The sequence below is a fragment of the Mustela erminea genome, chromosome 16 (genome assembly GCF_009829155.1).
Source record: "Mustela erminea isolate mMusErm1 chromosome 16, mMusErm1.Pri, whole genome shotgun sequence".
Taxonomy (NCBI): Eukaryota; Metazoa; Chordata; class Mammalia; order Carnivora; family Mustelidae; genus Mustela; species Mustela erminea.
This window is the reverse complement of record NC_045629.1, coordinates 79112295-79118926: the sequence shown is the minus strand read 5'-3', so window position 1 is coordinate 79118926 and position 6632 is coordinate 79112295. Positions and strand designations below refer to the sequence as shown.

The window sequence follows — 6632 nt, the reverse complement described above, 5'->3', positions numbered from 1 at the left end:
TTATTATATGAGAAGGAAAGATTTAAAATGTGCTTCTTCCACTTTGGGATGAGATAAATAATTTAAATGAGATACCATTTATAAAGTCCCTGGCAGAGTGCTAGGTATATATTAGATTCTCAATGATTCTAACTGAAATATGATGAACCTAATAATTCAAATTACACCAACCTCCACCAAAGACATTTTAATATACTCATAAATAAATAAATAAATAAATAACTTTGCATTTTTAATGAATTCATAGAATTTGATTCTCAAAATCATTTGTTTTCTTAAAAAAATTTTTCATGGCTTCACCTAAATTTAGAAATATTACATCCCTAAATCTATGTGTTTTCAGGCTTTCTTACGAAATCTGCATATAGCAACAGTTAGGAAATCAGAACTCGGACATCTGAAGCGGATTTGGAGGAGACCAGATGTGTGTTTTTCTGTCCCCGTTAACTTTCTGTCCCCAGTACCCACTCATTTCTCTTCATACTGGAAGTTGGGCTCTTGGTGTGTATTTCTGGTCTCTGAAGATAGTTAAGGAGAGACTCAACAGTCACTGTTTTTGGATCCAGAGGGGATTCATGAGCTGAAGTGAAGGAAGCACTAGATAATTTCTTGGATCCCCTCCAAATTTAAGAATCCAGCTTTCAGTGAAGCATGTGATACAGTGGGAGGGGCGTCCCTGAACGTCACACCTCTCACACTCTGAGCCCTCTGAGCGCTGCCCCCTTCTGTGTGAGAAAAAAACGGAGAAACCACCGCATGACGACTTGGGCTCTTCACTTCTTAGCCTTCCTTTATGGAACAAAGTACTCTGGCAGTAGATGGAAAAAATTCCTGCCAGCACTGGCATGATTCTAAAAAAGAAAAATTTCCCTGATAATAAAGAAATATTAGTTAAGGAAAGAGAGAGAATCCAGTTGCTAGCATGTTGTGCTTTTCAGAAGGGTATAAATGGTCCCCCTGGAGGTGCAGATGTTATTCATTATGCTGGAGATAAATTCAGAAATGTAGTTTACCCTGATTTAGCTTTATGCTTAATTGTTTTGAAGACTAATGCAAGGCAGTCAGCCCTGCATGCTGCTTTGTTGTTCTATTTAAAAGTGAATGCTCCACTGATTTGCCTTGTGAAGTTTCTCTACGGGAAGAACTACTAGGTTTGTAGCCTCAAGATTCAGAAATGAAGGTATCACCACACTAGGACATCTAATTATAAGAGCTACATTTTTTTTTTTCTTTTAGCACATACTTTGGGGCAGCCAAGTGCTAAAACTCAGAATGATAACGCATTGTTTCTAATCCTCAGGAAAACTGTAAAGAATTTAACAACCCATTCTACAAAGGAAGACAGCATCTCAAAGCAGAAACATAATTTCTGACTGTGCCATGGGAAGGAAAAGGTAGAGTTTGGATCCAGATTATTTCTACTCAACTCTTTCCCCAAAACAAACATACCAACAAATAGACATAACTGAACAAGGACTATCTGTTGTATGTCAAGTCTTTTATGTTTATTTACTTCATTAGCTGTGACATCCCTCTGTAGGTCTTATTATTAGCCCTATTCTACTGAGCAGCAAATAATTTGTCCAGGGTCACAGGAATAGAGATAAGACAGATGTGGCTTTAAACCTAAGTCTTACAGTCCTGACCCACACTCCAAATACAGTGCAGATCAAACACAGAGAATAAAGAAAAATTACTGCTAAAAATGCAACAAAAAGTAAGCTCAGACACCTAGCTAAGCATGGATGGAAATGGTTTTGTGATTCTTTCTCACGTATCATGACATTTTGCCATGCTAAGTAATAATAAAATCTGGGAAAATATAGCATTCCTAAGATTATCTGCTCGCCTTTCAGCAAGTATCAGGTAGTCCTCACCCCATGGGAGCAAAGGATACATTTTGGATAGTAAACGCATTTGAAGAGAGATGTCCTGACTCAATGCTATTGTTTTTCTTCTGATCGCAACTGTTGGGGAAAACACTTGTTCAGTGATTTATATTGTCTTGAACAATGACGTTGAAATATCATTAGGAGAAACCAGAGAAGACTGACATTATTTTCTGGGAATAGATAAACTATATAAAGGTTAGATTTGCATTCTTGGATGTTGTAAAACTAAATCGTTCAAGGTTATTGTTGAGACTATTGAGAGAATCTAGTTTTGAGCTTAAAAACTTGGAGACCAGTTCCTTATTCACGTAACAGATGAGAAAAATGACCAAATTGAAATGTTTCAAGGTCACAAAACTAGTTAGGCTGAGAAAGGAATGCACATCTCCTGTGTGTGAGTTACTTGCTCTACTAGACTTAATCATACCAAAAGTTGGATTATGATACTGCCGTGTAATATTAAAAAACAAACAGACAAACAAACTAGGTTCAAATTCCAGCTTCACTTACGTACTGGCTGAGCATTTTATATAAGATATTTCACTTCTATTAAACTAAACATTAGTTTGTTTTATCTTGAAGATGTATGAATAATACAGACCTCATAAAGCTTTTGTGAGAATTAAGTAGATCATGTATGAATATTTCTAGCATCATAAAAGAGCTCCAAAACTTTAAATTCTCTTTTCCTCCTCCCACTTTATTTTCCTCTGAATTACGAACAGTTATGTAGTTTAGTACATTGCCTAAATAGCACCCTGATTCAACCAAGGGTTTCTTGAGCATAGCATGCAGCATACCTGTTGTTTTTAAACAGGGATGTCTCCTTGTATTTCAGAAACTTGTAGTAAACCTCTCTTGACAGATAAACTCTCTTGGCAATGTATTTATTTCAGGGAAGCTAGTCCCTGGTCTGCACAGTTGAATTGCAAAAGTGGCTCAGAACCATTTGATATGCTAAGCAGAGATGACAAGCACTGACAAGGTTAAGAAAATGATTTGAAAAAAAAATTTAGGTAATCCCTATTGAAAATGAGAAAACCTTAGGGTTCTCTCTCCACAGAAGGTTTATATTTATAAAATCCACAAATAAAAAGCTCAGCAGAAAAGAAGCAAGGCAGTAGTAAGTTATAAAAGACTGTGAGCTCTGGTGCCACAGGATTAGACTATGAGTCCCAGATGCATCATGTGCACACATGTGGAACTCCATGTGAGGATACCAGTTAGCTATTGCTGTGTAACAAAACACCCCAGAACTTACTGGATTAAGATAATGGCCATTTTAGAAATTATTATTTCTCAGGAATCTATGGGTTAGCATCACAGTTCTACAGATCTAAGTTGGGCTTGGCAAAGGGAACTCATCCATCTTTGGACAGCTGTACGTTAGCTAAGCAGATCTTCTAATCTCAGTCTGGGCTGAGGTCTCAACAGGGATAACTGGGCTGTCTCAGGTCTGAGCCAGATGTCTCTTCTCTTCTGAAGGCAAACTTGTGCATGTTCTTGCAGAGAAGACAGAGGAACAACAGAGAGAAAAGACGTCTACAAGGTTGGCCTAGAACTGAGAGACCTAGAACTGAGAGACAATGATGTTCCATGTTCAAGTCAGTCTGCATGAATAAGACCTAGACATATGTATTCTATATATATATATATTTTTTTTTCTTTTCTAGCTAACTACAATACATAGGTAGGTTTGAAGACAATGTTCTCACTGCTTGAATCATGTATGGATCGCAATATTTTTTTTTAAGGTTTTATTTATTTATTTGACAGAGAGAGACACAGCAAGAGGGAACAGAAGCAAGGGGAGTAGAAGAGAGAGAAGCAAGCCTCCCAACTAGTAGGGACACCAATGGGGAGCTCAGTCCCAGGGCCCTGGAATCATGACCTGAGCTGAAGGCAGATGCTTAATGATTGATCCAGGTGGCCTGGATCACAATACCTTTTCTGAAAATGTTACAATGAAGCCAAACAGAAAATGTAGAAAACAAAACCAAGACAAAAACACACCAAAACACGTCCTTATTAACTCTCAGAACTGAAAATTTCAGAGGCAGATGTAACTTCTGTTATGATTGGATCCTAGGGCTCCAAAGACAGGGTGTCTGTCTCTCTCTGTTTCCAACTCTTTCCTCAGCTTTCTATGGTGGAAGCCACATTGTGAATGTAGGTTCTTTCTATATGGGAGGAGACTGGCCACCAGAAGTTTCCATAGTCTTTGGAACTTTATTAACTGAGAAAGGAAGAGAGAGACAGAAAGAGAGAGGAGAGAAATAGAGATAGGGCTGCTTTTTCTATAATTTAGACAAATCCTATTATGAGTTCCCATTGACACAACTTCGATCATGTGTCCACCCAGGAGCTTGGATGAGTGCATTCAACACATGCAGAGGGAGAATGGAGGAGGTGTGAATTCCCAAAAGGAAATCAGAGTGCTATAACCAAAAGAAGAGGAAACAGAGACTGGACAGGCAAAAAAGAACAGATGTCTTTAACAAATGATGTATTCTACAGCTGCATTTCTGCAACATGCTATTATATCCCTTTTCATGCTGTTGTAATCATGTATTTTATTCTGACTTATACACTGCTCTATTATTTTCTTGAATACAGGGAAAATGAATTATATCTGGTCATTTTGAATGTCCTTAGAACTGCATGTGACACTTAACGTAGATCTTTGTTATAACTATTTTTTGAAAAGATTTTTGTTAGGAGTTTCAATCGCTACTTCCTTCCTAGGTTGTTAAATTCAAAAGGTGCCTATGCACGATTGCTCTTTTTCTTGAATTTTATTACTTTTGGATGCAGCCCTATATCTCTATTTGTTCTGTAGCCCTAGCAAGCTGGGTGACGTAAAAGGTCTCTTTGGCCCTGACAAGAATCATGCCAAGTAGCCTGATCCTTGAGCTTATTCTACTAGAACCACATCCCAATCTTGATCAGACTGACTCAGAATTATACCTTCTTCAGGTGGTGGCAGTTTAAAGAAGACAAAATATTTAAAGCATAGAGCAATTTTTCCCATCCATCTTGCTTTTATTTGTGTATACTTTGGTTCACTACCTAAATTTTGGGTGATCTTCCAAACAGTAGTTATGATCACATGGCCAGAAGGTAAACTACATAACTGAAATCATAGTACTGACTGCAATGGAATGCAGGAAGCAAGACAGATAGCAGATCAGATATTATAAACAGTAGAACAATGGGAGAAAATAATATTATTTTCACTTTTTTCCTGAAAGTTTCAGATACACTGAATATGTGTGGCATAACTTGTGCCTCTCATCCAAACCAGAATATGTGTTCTTGTCCTCTCCTGTCGAAGGTCCCTTTTGGACTCTTGCTTAGTCTCCGTCACCATCAAGGTGGCCAGCCCTGCAAGGACCCCACCCAATCGTCATGAGCTTACCAACTCTAGGTGGACTTTTCCCAGCTGATCCAAGGCACTACTCTGCCTCCTAAGATAACCCCTAAGATTCTAATTCTTCCCATAACTACTACACCTCAGTAATACAGCTCACCCAAAAGTTTCTGCAGGACATAGAGGATACCTCAGAGAGCTCTACTTTGAATATTGCGACTTTTGACAAATGAAAAATAGAAGACAAAAGGAGACTCCTAGATAAATTCCCCCTCTGCCCTTCCCATGACCATCTCCTCCTGTACCTCAGGATTTACTCAGGAGACTGAAACCCCACCTGCAATTTTAACAGAAAAAAAAAAAAAATACCATAAAGATTTCTTTCTTTTTTCTTGACCATGAAGGTTTATTAATTGGATTACAGGTAGTTGTATTTGTCTGCTTGGGCCATCACAACAAAATACCACACTGAGGGGCTTAAGCAACAGAAATTTATTTTCTCACAGTTCTGGAGGTCGGAAGTCCATATCAGCATTCTGGCTACTTTGGATTTTGGTGAAGACTCTTCCTGATTTCCCAGTCTCCTTTTCCCTGTGTCCTCACCTGTGTGCAGTCGGGTAGACAGGAACACTCTCCCGTGTCTCTTCTGCTCAAGACAATAATCGAGTCTGATCAGGACCCCATCCTTACGACCTCATCTAACCTGTTACTTCTCTATTGCAGATAATAGCCACATCTCAGGGTAGGGCCTCAGCCTATGAATTTTGGCAGAACAACTTCATAACAGTAGTTAACTATTAAAAGAGATAAAAGAGATGGGGTGCCTGGCTGGCTCAGTGGGTTAAAGCCTCTGCTTTCAGCTCAGGTCATGATCTCAGGGTCCTGGGATCGAGCCCCGCATTGGGATCTCTGCTCAGCAGGGAGCCTGTTTCCCTCTCACTCTCTGCCTGCCTCTCTGCCTACTTGTGGTCTCTGTCAAATAAATAAATAAAATATTTTTTAAAAAGGGAAAAGAGAATTCTAAGGTATAAAAAAATTAATAACTACAGAGTGTCCACTACACCCTAAGGTTAAGGGGGAAGTAGAGAAGAAAGAAGACCCGAAGCTCAGAGAATGAGGCCAAGCATGGCTGATAGACAGCACACAGTAGGAGAGCATGGCCCGCACAGGAGCACACAGTAGGAGAGCATGGCCCGCACAGGAGCACACTGCCATGGCTGGAGTGACAAAGAAGCTGGCTACAGAGTATGGACCACTGGAAGTCCCCATCTGCTGACCCTCTAGAGCAGCCCACCACTGTGGCAAAGGCTTTCCGGTCCTTTCACATAGATGCCCTTGATGCTGTAGAGATAACAGAACACCACCTTCGC

At 39.4% G+C, this 6632-nt stretch overlaps 1 long non-coding RNA gene across 1 annotated transcript; it reads left to right on the top strand.

Annotated features, from left to right (window-relative positions):
* The first annotated feature begins 382 nt into the window (after positions 1–382).
* LOC116575013 lies at positions 383–3426 on the top strand. Its single transcript, XR_004279556.1, has 3 exons — positions 383–501; positions 1301–1394; positions 3378–3426. It is a non-coding gene; the product is annotated as an uncharacterized LOC116575013 (long non-coding RNA).
* The last annotated feature ends 3206 nt before the right edge of the window (positions 3427–6632 follow it).